The following is an 11,610-nucleotide window of genomic DNA, read 5'->3' as shown; positions in this document are numbered from 1 at the left end:
TGTCTAAGGTCACTCTCACTCTCCCTTGCTAAAGAGCTAAATGGTTTAGTCCGCCTGCACGACTCATAAGGTAGTCTATCTTTTGTTTATTTAGTTGAGCATGCTTGTAGTGGACCGCTAATTGTTGTGCTGCTGGTGCAATGTCTTTATCCAAGAAGTCAGGTTACCAAAAACAAATGCCAAAACAGGAAAAAGAGAGAAATGAGGGGAAACAACTGCTAATGAACTACTTTCCAAAGGTGAGCACAAACGTCAAAACACGAAATCCCATGGTGTTTGCTTGAATATCTCCGCAATCATAGTGCTAAAACGAACTGAGACAACCCATTGAAATAGCGGAAAATACACTTTCATAGGTTAGGCTACACATGTAATCTGATGCATCTCGTGATCCAGCTCCATCTCAATCACTTTCAGAAAGACATCGCGCCAGCTTGAGATCATGTCCTGTTGTAGGCTACATGCTGATCATCATCAGGCTAGTGGTTTAGGGCGCGATTTTTTTCTCTCTCCCCTTCTGTTTTCGTTAGTCTTAACTTTTTTTTTACTCAAGTAACGGATGGGATTTTTGATGTAGCTAAGTACAATACTTAACTCAAAATGTAATCAAGTAACATTTAAAATACCGATTTTATAAACTACTTAAAAAATACAAAATACACAGAAAACTACTCAATACAGTAACGTGAGTAAATGTATTTCGTTACTTCCCACCTCTGGTGGACAGCACAGTAAACAGGTATGATACAGACTATATTCATTTTCGATCATAAATTTCAGCTAGTGCCTAAGAATGGTCACTATCAATACTATAGCTAGCCTATATTCCTTAAAAGTAAACCTAAAAACTAAACTTTCTAGACTAGGCTACTGCTTGTGTTAGCATAACCTTTTTTGGACATGTGGCATTGTGGGCAAATGAAGCAGGCTACTGCGTGGCGTAGCCAGAAATGTTCAAATGGGTGGGCACAGAAAAAAACGGATGGGCAAAGGCAAAGACAATTTGATTGAACATCAGATAGGCCTAGATTAGATACACTATACTAACATTAAGCATAGGCATGTTATATTTATTACATAAAGTGGAAGTTATTGAACGCATTTGATCACAGCTGGCAAATGACACAGAAACATTTTCAACCGGAGCAAAATTTGCATGAATGTATCTCGGTGCATCACATGAAACACAATTGAAACAATAGATTGACATATTGGACAGATTTTTACTGCATTGCCATGAACAAAGTAAAGGAAAAAAAGGTGTTTCTTTGTCGAACAAATTGGGATGCAATGTGAGCTTTGAATTGGATGCCATGCAGGAGTTTGCTAGGATCTCAAAACCGGATTATAAACATACTTTGCCACAAAAACACACAAAAACGTGGGGTAAGTCAAGCTATATGAAGTTATTATTTTGCTTGTATCAAATGATAGCATATGAAAAGCCTTTCATTAGGAAGTTTAACAGGCCTTTTCAAATACATATCGCCCCATCTTGATTAGAACCTTGCTATGGGAGAACATTTTTATATTGTTAAACATTACTATCGGCTGATATATCGGTTATCAGTTTTTGAAAAACTCAAACGTTGAAATCGGTATCAGCCCTCAAAACCCCATATCAGTCATAAGGATATTGAGACAAATTGACATATGCACACGCATCCAAACGCAGACACATCCACACACACACCACACACAAACACGCACACAGGCACAGGCACGCACACACTCACACACACGCACGTATGCACAAAGGCGCACACACACAGGCATGCACATACAAGCATACACAAAAGTTTCAAGAGTGGGTAGATGGAGTAGGAGATGGAGGCAAATTGACAAGTGTGATTTTCCAGTGAAATGCCAATCTGCCACATGGAAAATGGTGCTGTGTTTATTTCCTTTTTAAATGGTAGTTGAAACTTAGCTTCAATCACATTGTTCTGAATTGTCTTTGACATATGAGAGTAATGATATTGCACAGTATAGGCTACAGATTGCAAAGTATTATTATTAATATTTCAATATTATTAATATTAAATATTGCACAGTAGGTGGGTAGAAGAAAGTCCGGGGGTTGGGGGGGGGGTGTAGACTGTGAAGTCATATAGGCTAATACAGTATTATCATAAACTTGCAGGTTACTTTGAGAAACTGCACTTTCTTATAGTCTATGGGCTAGGAGGGCTCCATATGCACCAAGATTCCATTTATAAAAGCATGAAAAGTGGAAATATCCAAGGGACTATATGAATTCTTCAAACTGTGAATTCTTTAAAATAGGCTCATGAAGCAACCTATGGTGCACTTCATTGTCATTTTCGTCGGTCATTCATTCATTGTCCTGTCTCCCTACAGGAGCGTAGTCTGGGCCTTTTTCTCCTCCTCTCTCCTCATGTTGCTGTATTTTTTTCAAATGGCGCCGCAGATGGCTGCCTCGGTACTCTAACCGGAGTCAAATTCCTTGTTTGTTTACGCAAACCTGGTCAATAAAGCTGATTCTGATTCTGAGATCACTTTATCTGAAAGCATTTTATGAGCTTAGCATACAGTTGCTAATTTTGTGCATTTATTTAGATAAATCATTACATGACTCGTTTCACTACAAACTTGGTCATACTTTGTTTGCCAGCACGCTATGCCTCTGACATCATAGCCTACAGCCTATAAGGGATTTAAAGGATATTGGCGTCAGTATGGCAGAGAAGGATCCTCATTCCGAGCTTCCTGATGATGACCCCAGCCAGGCAGAGTTCCATTCTGCAGTGAGCCCTCTAGATGAAAGTGCAGATTGTGGAAGGTGAGATAAAATAACAGAACCAACATTCAAAGGCAAACCACAGGCTACAAAATATTGCAGGGAATTCCATTTGAAATGCACCTAATTTCATTATGAACATTTGTATTATTGATGATGAATTTCGCCTAATTTACTTGTAACACCTACATTCATGATTACAGACTTTCACCGGTACTCAGTGAAATTTCCATTAGTAGTGACATGTCATCGGAGCGAGGAATTTCATTTACAGAAGGAACTATACAAATCCCTAGGTATTGTACCCTCATATACTAACTTACATTGATATTTGTTGGCAGGGGCGCCGCACCTGTCAACACTCCCGTTTTTCCCGGGTTCTCCCGTATTTCAAGGTCATCTCCCATCACCCTCCCGTTTTGTTATCTCCGGAAAACTCCCATTGCATGGTCATCAAACTTAATTTTAAAATCATTGATCCATTCATTTTTTCTAGGCTACTTTCAATTTCAACCGTTTTGTCATAGGCTAAAAACTGGCAACCCAAAACCGAAATAAGGTAACACAAATAAGGAAGCGAGTGCCGACTGCCTGAGTCTCGCAAGCAAGTAGGCTAGTTCAATAGCCTACAACAGAATTAACTGTTGTCAAATTGTTGGGAATTTAATTGATTAACACATCACATAAATTGTTATTGAGTGTTGTTGATACACAATTGGCCACAATCTGACAGCAAGCAGCTTTGCTTTGGAGTTTTGGAAGTAGACGATTCTAAGGGCCCAGCACTGACTGTGACAATAATACTTTTATTATTATTATCAGGGGACCCAGAATTATTGTCTGTCATAGGGCCCAAATTATAGCAGTGTCCCTGTTTGTATGTGTGTTAATAAAGAAATTGTGAAAGAAATTGTAAAAGTGCAATTATTGTATTTTCAGCTTGTTGCTCACCAGATTTGATTTTGAGAGGGTGAAACTCACCAAGACTATCTTCAAATGACGTGTTCTATCTTTTAACAGTGAGCTCACAACAGTATCTGGAGGTATCCTCTGTGACGTTTTCCCAAAGACAGCTGTGAAGTCCTGCCTGACCTGCACTGCCTCCTATTGTGAACCCCATGTGAGGCCACACTACACAGCTCCAGCACTGCAGAGACACAGGCTGCTACATATAAGGAAGCGAGTGCCGACTGCCTGAGTCTCGCAAGCAAGTAGGCTAGTTCAATAGCCTACAACAGAATTAACTGTTGTCAAATTGTTGGGAATTTAATTGATTAACACATCACATAAATTGTTATTGAGTGTTGTTGATACACAATTGGCCACAATCTGACAGCAAGCAGCTTTGCTTTGGAGTTTTGGAAGTAGACGATTCTAAGGGCCCAGCACTGACTGTGACAATAATACTTTTATTATTATTATCAGGGGACCCAGAATTATTGTCTGTCATAGGGCCCAAATTATAGCAGTGTCCCTGTTTGTATGTGTGTTAATAAAGAAATTGTGAAAGAAATTGTAAAAGTGCAATTATTGTATTTTCAGCTTGTTGCTCACCAGATTTGATTTTGAGAGGGTGAAACTCACCAAGACTATCTTCAAATGACGTGTTCTATCTTTTAACAGTGAGCTCACAACAGTATCTGGAGGTATCCTCTGTGACGTTTTCCCAAAGACAGCTGTGAAGTCCTGCCTGACCTGCACTGCCTCCTATTGTGAACCCCATGTGAGGCCACACTACACAGCTCCAGCACTGCAGAGACACAGGCTGGTGGAGGCCACTGAAGATCTGGAGTCAAAACTGTGCCCACGACACAACAGAGAACTGGAGCTGTACTGCATGACTGATCAGACAAAATGTTGTGGGTTATGTGTGGCAAAGGAACACAATGGACATAACATAACAGAACTTGGAGAACAGCAGGTAGATATTGTTCCCATTTACGCAGATATCACACCTACATTTGCAGTGCTTGAAAGTGAAAGAAAATGATCAAATTTCACATTATCTTATGGGCTTTTCTCGTATTTAGAGTCTGCAAATGACCAAATCAGAAATGGAAAATAAGTCAGGTAAGCAAAATTGCGTTTACCAAATAACAAACCAACAAACTACTAGTTTGTAGTTAGTTTTGGGTTGTTTAAGAGTGGTCTAAAGACATTCCTATTCAACATGTACTTAGTTGTTTAAGCGCTTATGTGTTATGGTTTGTATAATATTGTTTTATTTTCATTAGGCTGTTAATTAATTTCACATTATTGTTTATTATTGATATTCTCCTTAATGTAGTCTTACCATGTCATTGTTTTTATATTATTGATTGAATGGACATTCCCCTCATTTTCATTGCTTATTTTTATTAGGCTATTGATTGAATTGATATTGTTGTTTATTTTTACTGTTCTCCTTATTATATTTGACCAACATTCTAATCTGTTCCCTGTTCAATTTTAAATATTATGTTGTTCAGTATTTACATGTCGCTTTGGACAAAGGTGTCTGCCAAATCCATAACCATAACCATACTATCTAATCTATGATGGCATCGGACATAATTGCTTTTCTGCAGTCATAAGAAAGGGTTCAGATAATTATGTTTTTTTTTTTTTTTTTTTCCCCATTTTGCATAAAATGTACTTAGACATCATTGACATAAGACAATGATATCGATGTACTAAATACCTTGCAAACAGTTAAATGTGCCATCAGGGATTGCACACAAAGTCACGTTTGTTTGTGCTTATGTTTACATTTATTAGCAGATGCTTTTGTACAAAAAAAAAACGTACATTGCATTTTAATCAAGGACCAAATAAAACATGTGAAACATGAGAAACACCCCTATCTTCAGTATTCCCAGAGAAATTCCTACTCTACTCTACTACTATTATGAAAATAACTGTCACAGCTCTAATTTGTTTGACATGGTATGGGCAATGCAGTGAGTTATACACTGACATATAGATGCTAATGCCAATTTAAAGTACTGGGCAAAACATTTTGCTAATTCAATAATACCAATACACAGACGAGAAATTTCTCAGTACAGTACATTTTTTTTTTTTTAAATGACACAAAACTTTCCATGAAACTTCTAAAAATCATAGACTCTCAATTAAAGTCAGCCTTTGTTAAATGTTATGTTAAAACATCTCTTTGTTGTATCTATTGTCAGGTAAAAGAAGGATTGTGCTGCTCGGGAAATCAGGCTATGGTAAAAGCAGTACTGGAAACACCATCCTGGAGAACAGCTTTTCACTGTGATGGCTAGTCAGGACTAGCCAGTGTGAAGCTCAGAGTAAGATCAAAGGTAGAAAATACACAGTGATTGACACACCTGGAATTATTTGACACAAACACTACGGAGGAGAAACTAAATTGTGAAATAGCAAAATGCATCACTTACTGTGCTCCAGGGCCTCATGCCTTTACTATAGTAATGAGGGTAGGGAGACACACAGGGCAAGAGGAAGACATTTTAGGTAAGATTCAGAAATTATTTACTCCAGATGTTTTTCAGCATACAGTGATTCTCTTCTCACATGGTGAAGATCTGAATGGCCAGACTATTGAACAGTTTGTAGAGCGCACTGTGAGGGGAAAAGCCTCACTGAAAGACCTTGTAGACAAATGTAATGGCCGGTGTCATGTAATAGATAATAAACTTTGGAATATTCAGGAGGAGGGGGAGAGAAGCAACAGAACTCAGTTAGCAAAGCTGTTTAACACCATAGAAGAGATGGTGCAGAAGAGCAGAGATAAATGCGTCACTAATGACAACGCCACTGAAGAGATTATGCAGGGGAATAGAGGTGGTTTTTACACTAACAAGTTACTGACGTTAATGGAGGAGGTCATACAGAAGGAAATGCAAATTGTATTTGAGAGGCCACTAGAATACAAATTATCTTATGCTGCCATAAGAAAGAAAGCCCAGAAGATGGTTTCCGAGAATCTAGGATCATTATTAACAGTAGGCCTAATGATGATGATACTTACACTATTCTTTGGTACAAAAAACAAAGATATGCTTAAAACAATACGAGGTCTCTTAAGTAAGTAAGTAAGTATATATACTCTTTTGATTCCGTGAGGGGAAATTTGGTCTCTGCATTTATTCCAATCCATGAATTAGTGAAACACACTCAGCACACAGTGAACACACAGTGAGGTGAGCAGTGAGGGGTTAGGTGCCTTGCTCAAGGGCACTTCAGCCGTGCCTATCCGTTACAAGTTACAAGTCCGAAGCGCTAACCAGTAGGCCACGGCTGCCCCTAACCCTCCCCTGCCAACTGTCAATGTCTTCCGCACTCGCTGCTTTGTGCTTTGAAGACACACGGTCATCTCTTGTTAAAATGCGCATAGTAATAGTAAAGGAATTAGGAAATCTAAAAACGATCATAATCTAATATAATTCTGTAAATCAGGTTTCTAGGCCAAGCATATTTGCGTATACATGGAATTTGGTCCCTGCATTTATCCCATCCGTGAATTAATAACACTCGGGGCACACAGTGAACACACAGTGAGGTGAAGCACACACTAACCCGGAGCAGTGAGCTGCCTGCTACAGCGGCGCTCGGGGAGCAGTGAGGGATTAGGTGCCTTGTTCAAGGGCACTTCAGCCGTTCTGGTCGGGGATCGAACGGCAACCCTTTGGTTCCAAGCCCTAACCAGTAGGCCATGACTGCCCCCATTGCATAACAAATTTATAACAAATAAATAAGGAGCCACCAATTAAGCTCACCATGTAAACCTTAAAGGAGTGATATATAATAGAATGGATGAACAGAACATTTTACCATGTTCTGTGATGTTAACACGTGTGTGCTATACTTAGCTTAGCTCCGACTAGCTTTGATAAAAGGGAGTTTAGTATGGAGATGGAGGGAATAAGGCTCTTTTCACCTTTGTGATTAAAACTTTTCCTCTGTTTTTTTTTTCTTTATCTTTTTTCTACTCTTATATGTATGTATATTTGTATTGCTTGTCCCCCAGCTTTTAACCAAAGAACCTGTACAGGCCAGGTGGCCAGGTACAAGTCACAATTAATTCAGCTTGACAACCTAGCACAAACGTAGTACAAACGAATGAGACAATTTTGGGAAGTTTTGGACATTGATGGGGGGCTGGTGATGTCATGCACATAAAAAATAAAGCATAATAACTTAAAAACATAGTAGCATAAATGATTATTTTAACGACACAAATCAACCATCTTGGGAAGATTTACTTTTTTATTTATTTTTTATTATTGTTATCAAATAAAACATTCATGTATGAAAAACTCATGGTTATAAAACAATTTGTACAATATTAATTAAAGAATTGAGTGAGGAGTTAGGTGCCTTGCTCAAGGGCACTTCAGCCGCAGCCCACTGGTCGGGGCTCGAACCGGCAACCCTCCAGTTACAAGTCCAGAGTGCTAACCAGTGGGCCACGGCTGCCCACCAATCTTCTCCACAACTTTGGTGAGAATGAAGTACCACGTCCAACTATTCTATTCTGAGATTTTTATCTCAGTAACTGTGGTTTGAAACATAAATCAATGGGATGGGTCATTTTTCCTCAGCTTGTTGACTGATTACATTTGACTTACAGGTGTGGATTGTGTACGGTGACGGTTCCCTTGGCTACAGCGTTGCAGAATTTGACACCTTCACCAGGCATAAGGTGGAGTGCTTCCTTCACACACAAACCACAAGAAACACTCAAGGCAGCTTAAAGACCCTTCACACACAAACCACAAACCACAAGAAACACTCAAGGGAGCTTAAAGACCCTTCACACACAAACCACAAATCACAAGAAACACTCATTATAGAGGCAGCGTAAAGACCCTTCACACACAAACCACATGAAACACTTATTATAGAGGCAGCTTAAAGACCCTTCACACACAAACCACATGAAACACTCATTATAGAGGCAGCTTAATGATAAGCTTAAAGACCCTTACTGTTACGAGGTCAGATAGTGGTTTGGTTGATGAAGGGACAGAGATCACCTCATATCTCACTCACTCACATATAAGGAAATATATTATGAAGCCTGTCATCATTTTATTGGAATAGTAAAGGGTGGCTGAGGAACCCAGAACTGCATTGATTGACTGTTAACCCGATAGCTTATGATGCATAATGCAGTCCTCCTGGGGGGTATTCCAGAAAGGAGGTTTAACAAACACTGAGAACCTCTGGGTTGTCTGAGCCTGTGGTGACTAAACCCGAGCTGTTGGTTACCAGTGGTTACCAGTTAGTTCCATGAACCCTGTGTTAGTTAACCTAGAGTTGTGCACCTTCACGGCGAACGAAGACATCATCTATTGAGAGTGAAACCGAATCATCATCATCTCTAAAGTTTTGCTAACATCTCCATTATTATCCTGAAATATGTCTCCATGCAGGGCAGGACCGGTTCAAGCCTACTGGGTGGGCTGGTAGAAGTTTTGGGTAGCCTAGGCATGGGTGGATTATGAACTTTCGGGCCCCTGGGCCCAGATGTATTAAAGGCCCCCCACTAATTGTCATATATGTGGGAGGGGGGGTTTGGGGGTCCTCCCCCAGAAAATTTTCAATTTTTTTGATGTGATTTCCTGTATTCTGGTGCATTTTGGGGATGGCCAATACTAAATTTAATCAGATTCATAGCCTTCATCCTGATTTGTTGATATTGAGGCAATGATTATGTATCAAATTACATAAGTGTGTATTTTTGTAGTTTACAAATACTGCCCATCTTTGGTAAAACCAATAACCTTTTTTTGGTGATTATCCAGTGCAATATGAGTAATTTGGTTGTTCACACACACACACACAATAGGCCTACATTCCCTCATACCAACCTGAAGTTTCTTGAGAATTTTAATCATCCACATCGTAACACATGTAACCGGTTATGTGGTTTCATGTGAATATGATTCAGGAAGATTATCCAGTGCAAGATGAGTAACTTGTAGGTTGTTCACACACACAATACACTCCCTCATACCAACCTCAAGTTTATTTACTCATCATCTTCTTGAGAACTTTAATCATCTAATCGTAAGACATGTACTGTAACTGGTTATGTGGCTGCTCTGCAACATTTGCTCTATCTGACTTGCAGGGCTGTAGTACTCGAGTCCGGACTCGAGACCGTTTTTCTATGGTCTCGGACTTGTCTCGGACTCGCTAGTATTTGGACTTGGTCTTGTCTCGGTCTCGGCCACTGGTCTTGCCAAATATGGCTTTTGGTCTCGACCGAGTCCAGGTGTCTTTAGGGCCATCATAATTAACGTGTTAATCGCCGCGATTCATTTTGAAATACATAATGCGTTACAAAATATTAACTCAATAGTGTTTACCTTTGTGGGGGGCTGATGTCACGTAACGGAAGCCGCAAAACCTAAAACCGCAAGCCTGAGAGTTTATTTTACTGTCTGTGGAGTTAGCTGAAGATAAAGAGGAACCAACATTTAGCCAAATAGTAGCTTTACTGCAAACTGCTTTTCACTCTTGTTAGATAACGTTTACAATGTCAAAATGCACCAACTGCAACAGTTACATAAAGATGATACTTTTCGGCTCCTCTCCATTAAGATCCAACTTGAACGTATGCTACTCCATTTAATTAAGAGCGCGTCTGAACGCACACGAGAAGGAGAGAAAACGATTGGCAGGCTCCAGCTGGCTTGTCGTTGTTGATGATAATTGATATCTCCTTTTTAATATAAGAAACTTATAAAAGGAAGGCAACAAAGACGAGGTTAGAGGAGATTGCGGATTTATCCGATTTCCACTACTGACCAGTTATAAACATGTATGTAGGCTGCACTCACTGTGATTTGAAAAATGGACAAAAATATGAAGAGTTGTCTTTGCCTTTGTGTAATGGAACTGGTGAGTCTTGAAGTCTTCAATAATTTGTTTACATGAAGCACATATTATGCCGATTGAAACACATTCCATTCAGATAGCTAGGTGACTGGCTCAGGCTCATCATTCACTTTTAATTGCAAACAGAAAATGTCTAGCTAGCATCATGTCATTACATGCTTCTATTTCCAAAGGAATGAAAACTGTTTATACCAACTTAATATCATGCTTATCATTGTTAATATTGTACAATACATGTGGTACAAACAATATTAGAGCTTGTGGACTAGCTATAGGCTATATTTCAATGGAGCTGGTAAAAAGATCATTATGAGAACGTGGCCACAATGGGCTTAAAGTAACAGTGCACCATTTACAAATGAGTTAAACAGCATCATATGTGTAGTATTTCTTAAGAAATGAATACTTTAAAACACAATTACTGTGTCAGTATTATCATTTAAATAATATAAAAGTGTTTTACTTTTACCTTTGTGGTTACTCATTAATTTTGTGATTTATGTTGAAGCTTTAGTCTTTAGGAACTTTTTAATTGCGGTTAATCGAGATTAATTCATTTCAAAATATATATTTTGAATCGTTTGACAGCCCTATAATAATATTGGAGAAGGGGAATGGCTACACTTACAAATCCTGGGTGTGTTCACACTGTTTTTGCTTTTAGATAATAATAATAATAACCCAAAATGATTGTCTTGATACTGTCATGCACAAGACTTTTTTTCCTATCCTGGACTCGGTCTTGACTCGGACTCGAACCTTTTTGGACTCGGTCTTGTCTTGGACTCGAACCTCTTTGGACTCGGTCTTGACTTGGTCTCGACTAGTCCTGGTCTTGGACTTGTCTTGGACTCGACAAAGGTGGTCTTGACTACAGCCCTGCTGACTTGTCTCCACTTTGTAGCACTTGACAAGTTCAGTTGTGACTTTTTGAGTGCATCTCTGATACAGTATTTAGGCGATGAGATGTAACA

This window comes from Alosa sapidissima, chromosome 15, assembly GCF_018492685.1.
Source record: "Alosa sapidissima isolate fAloSap1 chromosome 15, fAloSap1.pri, whole genome shotgun sequence".
NCBI classification, from domain to species: Eukaryota; Metazoa; Chordata; class Actinopteri; order Clupeiformes; family Clupeidae; genus Alosa; species Alosa sapidissima.
Note: the sequence above shows the minus strand (reverse complement) of the source record.